At 41.6% G+C, this 12,537-nt stretch overlaps 2 long non-coding RNA genes across 2 annotated transcripts in view; one reads left to right on the top strand and one right to left on the bottom strand.

Moving 5' to 3' along the window:
* The window catches only part of LOC311039202, a 765,206-nt gene that overhangs the window by 103,340 nt on the left and 649,329 nt on the right, over positions 1-12,537 (bottom strand). The window lies entirely within an intron of this gene.
* On the top strand, positions 3,165-5,595 carry LOC311039261. The gene is made up of 3 exons (XR_014600152.1): positions 3,165-3,211; positions 4,156-4,202; positions 5,525-5,595. It is a non-coding gene; the product is annotated as an uncharacterized lncRNA (long non-coding RNA).

The following is a 12,537-nucleotide window of genomic DNA, read 5'->3' as shown; positions in this document are numbered from 1 at the left end:
CCTTAGATCAGGGGTTTTCAACTGATTTCGACCCAGGGACCACCATCCTGACTAAAAGCAACCTAGGGACCACCACTATTGTGCGTGGCAGGTCCATCATAGACCCACCTCACACAATAGTGGTGGGGGGTTCATGTACCACAGGGAGCTGGAGAAAATAGCTATAATATCAATATAATATCTAATAAAATACAGCGATTTTGTTTTAATATGATGGAATATGATTAAGCTCATATTTCATATTACACACACACAAAACAGTAAGAACTCCTGTAAGTTATTAAAAGTGAAAAAAAAAAAGTTTTTTTTTTTTGTTTTGGGCCAGGGACCACCTGCAATACTACCACCGGTTGAAAACCCCTGCCTTAGTTACCTCCGGCATCGGTGTGTGAATGTGTGTGTAAATGGGTGAAATTTTAATGGCAATCACTTTGTAAATTTCAAGCTCCAATTTAACAGTAATGGTGTTGTATTGGTCAACATAACCCCCCCCCCCCCCCCCCACACACACACACACACACACACACACACACACACACGCACACTGTAAACCATCGGAAATAGCTAATCTACAAGCTCACTGGAGCCAGGGGGGAGCGCCCCACACCTATCACTAGCGCCCCCTAACCCCTCCACCCCCTTACTACCATCAGCTATTCAAGCAGGTGTGTAACTGATGACAATTAGGAAAATGATAACAGGTGCTCCCAATATGATCAACCGGAGGCAAGTCTACGCCCACACACAACACAAAGACAGAGATACCAAGTCCAACTGAATTTGTACTTTTTATAACTACCATTTTTTGGCTTTAAAGCGAGCCCACATTGTTTCTGCAAGGAACAATGTTTTCTAGTTTACACTACAAAGGGCTACCGCACGCACGCACGCACGCACGCACGCACGCACACACACACACACACACACACACACACACACACACACACACACACACACACACACACACACACACACACACACACACACACACACACACACACACACACACACACACCATCATAATAATGTGTCTCATTTCTATGATTGTCTTTCTCTCAGCTGTGACTCCATCACAGCCCTCCCTCTCTCTGCAGCAGACATGAGGAAGTCTTGGCATAAAGACTACACACAGGACGACCGTGATTCCAATGTCCGCTGGCTGTGAGTGTTCATCACACAGAAAGCAGGCAAAATAATTCCTGGTCTACCTTAAGTCAATCCACCACGTGACCATGACACTAACATGATACTGACACTTGCCATGAAACTGAGCATGATGCTGACCATGACACTGACCATGATACTGATACGGATTATAAGATATAACACTTTTCTCAACAATTTGACCAGTTATGGCCCGGGCGGCTGGCGTGGAGGTCCGGGCGCAGCGTGTCGCGGGTTCGACTCCCGATCCCGACGGACTTTGCTGCGTGTCACTTCCATCTCTCTCTCCCCATTTGCTCTCAGACTACTGTATACTATCTAATAAAAGGCAGATAAAGCCAAAAACAATTATAAAAAGAAAAATCTTAATGTAACAAATTATTACGTTATTATATTATGCAAAAACCCGTTATTGCGCTATCGCTCATGATTTTATTACATTATGAGCTTTTATGGCATTTAGTTTATTGTATACTATGAACTGTTATTACGCCGTTATTACATTATGAGTTGCTACAAGGTGCTCTATATCACCTGATAGTTATTTCTCCCCATTATGTTCAGTTGTGTGTGTTCAGAGATGTTATTAATAATTGGAAATTAAAATGTATGTTTCCTGCATTTTTGTGTGAGCGGGGAACATATAACCTTTTTCTTTTGTTAATGGGGAACATAGAACCCAGGGAACATAGAACCTTTTTTGGGTAAGTGGGGAACATAGAACCTTTTATGCGGGGAACATAGAACCTGGGGAACATAGAACCTGGGGAACATAGGTACGGTCCCACCGTAACCATGGCAACATGCTTTTGACATAAAAACGCAAATAAACAGCTGACAGTTGGGAGAATCAATGGTCAATGGCTGTGTGCAATTTCAGATCAATTGCTCCAGCCACTTAGGAGAACCGGGCAGAAGAGATTTTGGCCTCACCACCCTCACACAACCCTACCTCACAGAACTTTGTGGAATTATAGGAGGATTGAATGATGAGTTGAGTCTGATGTCTGACTTCATTCTCTGTGTGTTGGTGAGCAGTGTAAAGGACATGTCAACAGGAGACCCAGCTGAGGACATTAATGACCTGGTGACTGTTGCTCTGAACCTAGAGAGGAACATGTATGAGTCAGCTAACAGCGAGGTAAGAACATAATATTTTCTCCATGACATTTATTTACATGTTCTAATGATTACATGAACTACAATGTAGCCATCCCAACTATTTAACTGTGCATCTTTCAGTGACATTAAAAAATAATCAATAAAATAAACGTTTCAAAATGTTCATAAATGTGTCCAGAATAGGGATGACAGGTAACCAAATTAACCCTAGCGTCCTTATTCTGAGGTGAACATTAGACTAAAATAGCCGATCTACAACCTTACAATGCATCACCATGCAACCCGCTGAGATCTTATAGATCAGCTATTTTAGGCAAACAGATTTGGTGTTGAGAGAATAAAGCACCAGGCCTAGTACAGAGCCCTGGGGGACCCCGTTCAACTATGTATAAAGGTTTAATGTGGTTATCGTTGCTGTCGGGCAGAAACCTCATATCCATATTTACATTTTATTTATTTTTTTGTAAATAATGTATATTTTCATACATTAATGCCCTATTTCATCATACAAGAGTGTCACTCATAAGTAGTGAACATAGGAGATATACAAGCTCACAACGTGTTGTGAAGTGACACGATGTGAGCTTGTAGATCAGCTTTATTAACCATTTAAACCCTATATACTTAAATCGAATGGGGTTAGGTCCCTCAGGGGTCTATTCTTGGTCCCTTTTTTCCCCCCTCTACACTAAATCTCTTCACTGAAACTAGCAGATCTACAAGCTCAGTGTGAGCACCCAGCCCACATCGCTCACATGTATGCGCGAGCGTGTGCACGCACGCCTGATGTTGCGCTCCATTAGTTAAAACATCCACAGTACACCACTGTCTATCTTGATATTATAGCCTATATTGATGTGTGAAATACAGGAGGAATACTGGAAACTGAGGGGTGAGCTGTGGGAGAAGAGGCTGAACAGTATGGGTAAGATTCTAGCCACACACACACCCTCTCTCAAAATCCAACGTTATCTATACGTTCGTTCATAAACATGAACAATGCCATAAACACACGATAAATGCACCATTTTATTACAACATATATAATATACCTACATTACATTACATCACTCATTGTCCAGCAGCTTCAGGTATCGTTATATCCTCTTTTTTTTTTAGAGCTGCTGCGATCAAGGTTTTTGCGATCCGATTCCGATCAGGCAGCATCAAAACAGATCTGATTCCGATTAATTCCGATCCGATACGGCACATAATAGTCTCTATACTGTGTATCTCATGTTGTTGTTGATGTTCTTTTTTGTATCTCTGAAGTTGCCTAGAACAACTTTAATTGAGTTTACGGTGATATTTATGTACAGTCATAAAACAATGTGTGATATTTATGTACAGTCATAAAACAATGTATCAAACCTCATAATATATATATAATAAATAATAAAGAAATACATCACATGGATGCAACTGGGACGCATCATCAGTGTTGTAGCCTGGGGTCATCGGGTGTTTCGGGTCTCGCAACATACAACATACACCCTCGCCCAGGTGACCCAGCCAGGGTTGATCAAGCCCCGACTTACGTCCCAGTAGCACCCACGGTCAGTCCTATAGGGAAAGACAGGGCCACTCAGTCCGCTTCTCCGGAAGTACTCTGCCGGGACTCGGGGAGGCTCTGGCACGTGGAGGGACTAGGCTCTGTGGGTTGTCTCCTGGCCGGGCTCCTCCTTCGTCTCACCAGGTCCAGGACCTGAGCGCTGCGCCAGATCAGATGCACCGCCCCGATCCAAACATATCCTTCTGGCGTGATGGTTCCTTGGGCCGATACCACTGGATTGGGCCGTCTAATGGTATAAGCTCTGCTTGCATGTCTTCTATATGTGTAATGAATGTTTGTTTGTTGTTCTTCTGTAGAGACCATGAGTCAGACATCAACACCTCCTCTTCCTCCTGGTGACAAGGTATATCATAGTTTGGCATTTAACATCTGATTTTATTTAGTTTTTACTTTTCTTTTTCTGTTTATTTTTCAATTTCAGTTTATTTATGATTCACAAATACATACAATACAATGCAGTAAATATGACGTTTCCAGATGTTTATTGTTAGCAGACAGACAGACAGACAGACAGACAGACAGACAGACAGCACAACGTACACAGAGGTTCACATTATCTCCTCCAGTTCTCCTCCCCTCTGAACACTCTGATCAACCAGTAGGACCACAGTACACATGGAGATTAACTATGAATTACTATATAATATAGTCATTGTTAATCTCCACAATGACTACAGTATATGTGGAGAAAATTAAAACATTGTTAAAAAACAATGTTAACATGTCAAGTATCCTCAGAGCTTCATCGACAATGTAACCCCATTTACTTAAATTGAACGGGGTCCCTCAGGGGTCTATTCTTGGTCCCTTTGCCTACCTTTTTCCCTCTGCACCAAATCTCTTCACCGGAAATAGCAGATCTACAAGCGTCACAATGCTTTGTAAGGTATTTCTGCAGAATGTTTGATCCAGAATAGGGAAGCTAGGGTTCGTGAGGTTAATAGTGTTCTACTTACATTAAACTGTTCACTTATACCTAGTGAGGCCCGATCTGTTCAGTCTTTTATTTTGAAATACAGGAAGTAAAAGTTAATTCCAACCAATGTTGGGTTAGTTCAGATTTTTTGACTGAAAGCTGTAGGAAATACTTGCCATTAATGTAGTGGTTGCCAAGGTATTAATTGATTGCCTGAGTCCCGTGGTCAGAGTTCTGGTCCGGTTCTGATGAATATGAAATAGTTCCGGTGATTTGGTGGGGGCCACTCATTAGAAATAAATCAATAAAAAAAACTGGCATCATTCGTATTGATGACCTATTTCTACCATATAGTGCAGGTTTTGTTCAACTTTGACCCCTCTGTCACATGGCTCTATTTTTTTTGTCCAGAATATATAGAAAATAGACGATCTACAAGCTCACAACTCGTCTTCATCGGTTAACAAGTCGCTTATAATAATCAGACATGGCAACACTGGCACTGGCAACACTATATGGTAGAAATAAGTCAACAATACAAATTACACTAGTTTTTTGTATTCATTTCTTTTTAATGAGTGGCCCCACCAAATCACCGGAACTGGGGCAATCAATTAATACCTTTGCAACCACTACATTAATGGCAAGTATTTCCTACAGCTTTCAGTGCAAAAATCTGAACTAACCCTTTAAGGAACAGTCTGTTTTTGTAGCTTGACTCTCATTGTCTGTTGATGTGTGAAATACAGGATGAATACAGACACCTGATGGATGAGAAGAGGTCTGAGCTGAAGGAGAAGCTGATGAGGATGGGTACTGGGTACGGAATTGTAATACTCCTACTCCTGTACAGTGGCCCTCATTTATCAACGCGGTGCAGACCAAATAATGGGCGTACGGCGAGATCACCGCAACTTTCGACATTTATCAATATATCCTGACGTTGGTTTCAGCCTACGGTACGCTGAGATCTCACGTCTGGTCGAGACCAGTTGTTGACGTTGGCTGCACCCGTTTATTCCATCCTAGACCTGCGGAGCAGCATTGTCTGACTGTCTGACAGGCATCTGGACACATATCCACTCCTAAATGTATTATCTAACACACTAATAAATAATCCCTGTGAAAATATAACATTTTATAAACTCATTTAAACAAACTGCTTTAACAGTCATTCGGTTAAGCTTGCGGATCTGGCTGCATTGGCTATTTGAAAACAGCAGATCTACAAGCTCACAACTGGTCGCGACGCGTTGTGAGCTTGTAGATCTGCTATTTTCAAAATATACGAACGCTTCTGCAAGAACATTTTCGGGACTCCTGACCATCTTTTCATGGACTGTGAGGTCTACAAATTTACAGTATCCGACGCTCCAATCTCTTATTAACGTGGCGGCACGGGATCACTGCAGCTCGCCCGAGTCTCACGGGATTGACGGGAATAGCCTACATGACTGCTTTATTTTAGTGTAACTCGAACGCGCACTGCTCGGTATGGGTTAAATAAATTAATATACAAACGTATTCCATTCATGGTGATGTGATTGGTATCATAATATGTCATGTAGGCTACTAGCCTGGCGTACATGACAAAGATTGTACCGCTACTACGCTACGGATTACATGAAAGACACAGTTGGGCGGGTGGGCATTGTGGGAGCTGTATCCCACAATGAGCTGTCCACACACACACACACACACACACACACACACACACACACACACACACACACACACACACACACACACACACACACACACATATATATAAATCTATATATATACAATTTGAATCCTGCGCCATGTCGGTTGTCTGTATGTATGTATGTAGCCAGTGTGACGTAATCTGACATCACGCCAGTGTGACGTAATCTCACGACAGCATGACATCACGCATGACATCACATCCTACCTATAAATTCTAGGATGCCGTCAGATCGCACCAGTTCGACGGCTTCCATAGTGGGTTTTGGTCATTGGAGAGGTGATGCACGTCACCTCTTTCTGAAGTGGGTACTTTCAAAGCCTGCCGTGGATTTAGGAGAGCACAAAACTCTCTCTCACACTGTGAGGTGCCTGTAAGGTGGCACTGCAAAGTGAACGACGCGTCACGCTAGACGTTCGGGCCGCGTAGCGGCCCGAACGTCTATTAATGTACATAAGTATGTACTGTACGTACATACTTATGTACATTTCTTATTCAGAATCATTGAAGAAACATTTGTTTGATTTCAGAGGACATGACAGAGGATCATCATACTCTGGCTATGGGTCTGGGACAAGCAGAGGATCATCATACTCTGACTATGGGTCTGGGTCAAGCAGAGGATCATCATACTATGGGTCTGGGACAAGCAGATCATACTCTGACTATGGGTCTGGGTCAAGCAGAGGATCATCATACTATGGGTCTGGGACAAGCAGAGGATCATCATCCTCTGGCTATGGGTCTGGGACAAGCAGAGGATCATCATCCTCTGGCTATGGGTCTGGGACAAGCAGAGGATCATCATACTCTGGATATGGGTCTGGGTCGAATAAAGAACCTCAAGTTTTAGACCAAATGTAAGATCACTGACCTCTTTGAACTTCAACTGGAAAGACACAAAAAATGAAAAATTGAAATTATTTAAAATTGGCATGATTCTAACTTCTACTGTGTTTTACTAGAAAACACAAGCATAACTTTAACATGAAAATATTGGACATTAAACAGGTAGTTATTTGATATATGACAATCACAGACATTTCTTACAAGGATCGTAATGTATTATAATTCACAGAGTTGTAATTCATGAGTGTTGCTCACTGGCAAGCAAGTACACTCACATTAACCTCACTTTTTATTTTTGTTTGTTTTTTACTTAAGTAAAAGTAGCAATACCAAAATCCTCTGTTACAAGTACACACGATTGTCATCAAAATATATTTACAGTACCAAAGTAATGTCGCATTAATTCATCACATCTTTATGCGAAGTGGGCTTGTAGATCCCCTATTTTTAAATAACGAAAGTATTAAATAGGGCCTTAGTGGCTAATGTATGATTGTACAAATCGGCAAAGTAACTAGAAACTACATTATCAGGGATGCAGTGGGAGGGTTGAACATATTCAGTTCCATTGGGGGCGGGGGATATCCCCCCCACTTTTGGGATGAAGAAAAAAACTCAGAGCCCAGCTGACATTCACTTTAATTCACAGGGATGGGAGGGGTACAGAGAGTTCCGGAAAGTAACTAAGTGCATTTACCCAAGTACAATTGTGAGATACTTTTACTTTACTAAAAATGTCAATACTTTTATGCTTATACTTCTCAGAGACAAAAAGTACTTTTTACTTCACTATAATGATTGTACTTTTTACTATAATTCACTATAATTATTTTACTTTTTATTTGACAGCTTCAGTTACCATGCACGTTGTAGATTTACATTCTTACAAAGCATACATTAACCCCAATACATGGTGGTATTGCTACTATTTACTTAAAGGTGTTGCTCACCCCAAAAAATGATTTACTTTCTATCAATTACACACCCCGTGAAACCTTGAATTTGTGGATATTTTTTTGTTTTTTGTCTCATTCCTCAGCCAATAATTTGATGACCGGGTCATTGGTCAATACGAGACTCAGTTAGAGACTCTTTGAGTCTCCTACTGAGTCTCCTGACCTCCGGTCATCAAATTATTGGCTGAGGAATGAGACAAGAACCAAACAATCTCCATGAATTCAAGGCTTCATTATTTTATTGTTTGTTTGTTTGTTTGTTTTTTGGTTGGGTGGGGAGGTATAGTTTACACTACAAGGGCAAACTGTCTGTTTCCACCTGTACAGTTAGGGATATGTCATATGATATTATGACATAATATCGTAATAATACATGTCTCTTTCTCTTTGTGTTTTTTGCCATTGCCTCAGCTGGGACTCCATCACAGCCCTCCCTCTCTCTGCAGGAGGCATGAGGAAGTCTTGGCATAAAGACATCACACAGAGGAGCCGTGACTCCTATGTCCTCTGGCTGTGAGTGTTCATCACACAGAAAGCAGAACCAATACAATGTGTTCTCACCATCGTCTAGACCCCAGACCAGCTGAACTATTATCACTTATTATATGATGATTGAATCTGATGTCTGACTCTGTCTCTTTCATTCTCTGTGTGTTGGTGAGCAGTGTAGAGTACATGTCAACAGGAGACCCAGCTGAGAACATTAAGGACCTGGTGACTGATGCTCAGAACATAGAGATGAACATATATGAGTCAGCTAACAGCTGGGTAAGAACATAATATTCTCCCCATGACATTTATTTACATGTTCTACTGACCACATGAGCTACAATGTAGTGGTTCCAAATACATGTCTAACATTGAGACATGAACTATTCCTCATTCAGTGACATAACAAAAAAAATGTGGTTATCGTTGTTGTCGGGCAGAAACCTTGTATCTCCACGTTCCAACCCCCCCCACATAACGTAATGCCCCATTTCATCATACAAGAGTGTAAAAGTAAAAGCAGTGAAAATAGCAGATCTACAAGCTCACAACACCTCGCAACATGTTGTGAACTTGTAGTTCAGCTTTATTAACAATTTAAACCCTATATACTTAAATTGAACAGGGTTCCTCAGTGGTCTATTCTTGGTCCCTCCACAGTCCCTCTATATACCTAGTTAGGTCCTGATCTGTCCAGTCTTTTATTTAGCTTTTCAGAAAACCTTGAGTGAGATTTGGTGGCGTGTGCAGCAAACATTATTATTAGTATGATTATTTTATCAACCCATGGAGTCACCAACGCACCTCACATTTATGTGTTGTATTCATTGTTGTACTTAATGTTGCACCCAGTTGTAATCCCCCAACCAGGTACAGTTGGTATGTTGCACTGGGTAGGTGTGCTATAATTTTACAAATATAACCCTCAATAATGATATCAAGTCATTTTAAGGCAGGAACTAGTGGTTTGTGGAGATTAATAGTGTGGGTGTGAGGTGTGATCACTTTGTTGGGGGGGGGGGGGGGGGGTCTGGGGGTCATCCCCCCTATGCCAGGCTCAAGTTGCTAAAGCCACTAATAGTGGATTTAGGACTAGGCAAGGGGTGGTCCCCCGCAAAAGTTGCTATTCTGGGACACCTCCCTTACCCACTAAATACATGTGCTACCCGTTACATTATGCATAGGTGTGGTTTGGGCGTTACAATGATAATCACCGTGCCAGATGCCATTACCTTTAAGAGAAGACTGCGCTACCCATTATCCCCTATCCAATATATGCTCTCCTATCTCCCTGTCTGCAGTGTTGCCTGGTCTGATTATTGAAAGCCACATCGGGTTTGTTTTTCTGAAGTTGCTTGTAAATAATGGTAGAACGGCTGTGAGCTTGTAGATCGTCAATTTTCGAATAGCGAACATATATAAATATGCACATTGTTTAATGGACGATTTATATTGGTTTGAAGTGCTCATGTGGCCTATTATAGTATAGGAACAGTCTGTTAAAGGTAGGGTAAGTGATTTTCTTTGGTTCAAATAAGTGTTAAATAGCTCTATGTTCTGATAGTACTCATTGCTATAGACTGTTTGTTCAGTAAAAGGAGTCTTCTTGTCTCTCCAGCTCTTTATAAAACAGAAAATGCATTTTCGTTTCAGTTTCAGTTCAGATTTTTTCCAATCAGGATAGAGAACTCAATCAGGATACAGATTAAACAAGTGAAATTGGAAGTGATGACACTAAGAAATGAGCAGGCAAAATTTGAACTGGAACACTATAAGAATGAAGCTTAAAAATGGGTACTTTCTTCTGATTGGCTGAGATTTTGACACCTACCGGAAAATGTATTTTCTGTTTATTAAAGAGCTGGAGAGACGGAGACTCCTGTTACTGAACAAACACTCTATAGCAATGATTACTATCAGAATATAGTGCTTTAACCTTTTAACAAATTTATTTTTGTTTTAACCAAAAAATATCACTTACCCTACCTTTAACAGCTTGATGTCGCTTCTCATTGTCTGTTGATGTGTGAAATACAGGATGAATACGATGACCTGATGAATAAGAAGTGGTCTGAGCTGAGGAAGAAGAGTCAGATGAAGATGGGTAAGGTTCCAGCCACACACACACACACACACACACACACACACACACACACACACACACACACACACACACACACACACACACACACACACACACACACACACACACACACACACACACTTGACCATTTAAGGTTTAAGTGGTTATACTTCGTTGACCAGGGTCACCCAGGGGTCTGTACTTGGTCCACTCCTTCTTCCCTTCTACACCAAATCTGCAGCTGCTCTACAAGCTCAAAAGGCCACGCAGTGTGAGCTTTTAGATCGGCTATTTATTTTTGTTTATTATAAAAATGTATTATCAAATTAACAGTGTCAAAAGCCTTTTGGAGGTCCAGCATGACCATGCTGCAGTATTTGTAAGTCCACCTCTTGTTTGATGTGGTCGTTCAAATAGAGAAGGCATGTGTCAGTGGAGTTGGATGTTCTGAAGCCAGATTGGAATTTGTACATTTTTTTTCAGCAAGATACTTTTCAACCTGTTCATACACATTTTTTTCTACAACTTTCGAGATGGAACTAAGAATAGAAACAGGGCGGTAGTTGCCAGGGTCTAATTTACTTCCTTTTGTGTACAGAGGGGTTACTCTCGCTATTTTGAAATCAAGGGGGACCCGTTCCTGCTTGATTGATGTGGGTGATGATTGGACCAATGGAGGCGGCTGAGTCTTTGAGAAATTTGGAGGGAATATTGTCGTGGCCAGTGGCCTTGTTTTGTTGAAGTGCGCACATTTTTTTAAACACCTCATCTGTTGTCACCATGGTGAGTTTAAAATCACCTTTGCGCCATCGGAAACATGGACTCTACGTGCCAAAGGTCTACATATTGTTCACCTGAATGTGAACAGTCTTGTTGGGTCTAAAGACAGACAGGCCCAAATCAGGGAAATGTTTCGCGATGTTAAGGTTCACATTTTGAGCTTCTCTGAGATCAAGCTTGATGATTCAATAATGAACTAACGACAGGAACAGACATGGGGGTGGTGTATGCATGTATGTACATAAGGATACTAACTGCCCTCCCTCGTTCTGACCTGACTCTAACCTGACTCTGCCAGATGGGGGAAGTATTGACTTCACTGGTTCAGAATACAGTTTCCATCTGGGATCGCTCAGAGAGTAAGGCTACTCCGCACAACTGCGTGTGCGAACCAATCAGCGGCTGCTAGGGCGGGATCTTTGTGAGACCGGATGTGACGCCATCAAGAAGCACTTATTGTCTTGTAGTTCTTTCATGATTCATCATTGTTGAATAGTATACAAAAGAACTACTGCTGGCGCAGCTACTATACGTCATGTAGACACGTCAATATGATTGGTTGATAGACAGTGATAGACAGACATCCAATCACCTGCCAAGTAGCTTGAAAATAAGGGAACGCCCGTCATGGATTGTGCTACCGAAGTCCCAGATGGAAGTAGCCTGTGAAACAAATGTGACGCAAGCTTCTTCCATTAGGCGGAGTCAGGTTAACCTGACTCATGAAGCAATTGAAACTGTGTGGGTTGAGATCATTTTTGATAGTGCTAAAGACCTGTGCTTGTCGGTACCATCTGCAGACCTCCTGATCAGAATGATTTCTATGATATACTTGAGGGGTGCTTAGCTAAGGAGAACAATGCTGAGACAATTCTTGTCGGAGATTGGAACACGGACATG

The sequence above is a fragment of the Gymnoscopelus microlampas genome (genome assembly GCF_963454915.1).
Source record: "Gymnoscopelus microlampas genome assembly, chromosome: 22".
In the NCBI taxonomy this organism is placed as follows: Eukaryota; Metazoa; Chordata; class Actinopteri; order Myctophiformes; family Myctophidae; genus Gymnoscopelus; species Gymnoscopelus microlampas.
Note: the sequence above shows the minus strand (reverse complement) of the source record. Positions and strands in the feature narration are given on the sequence as shown.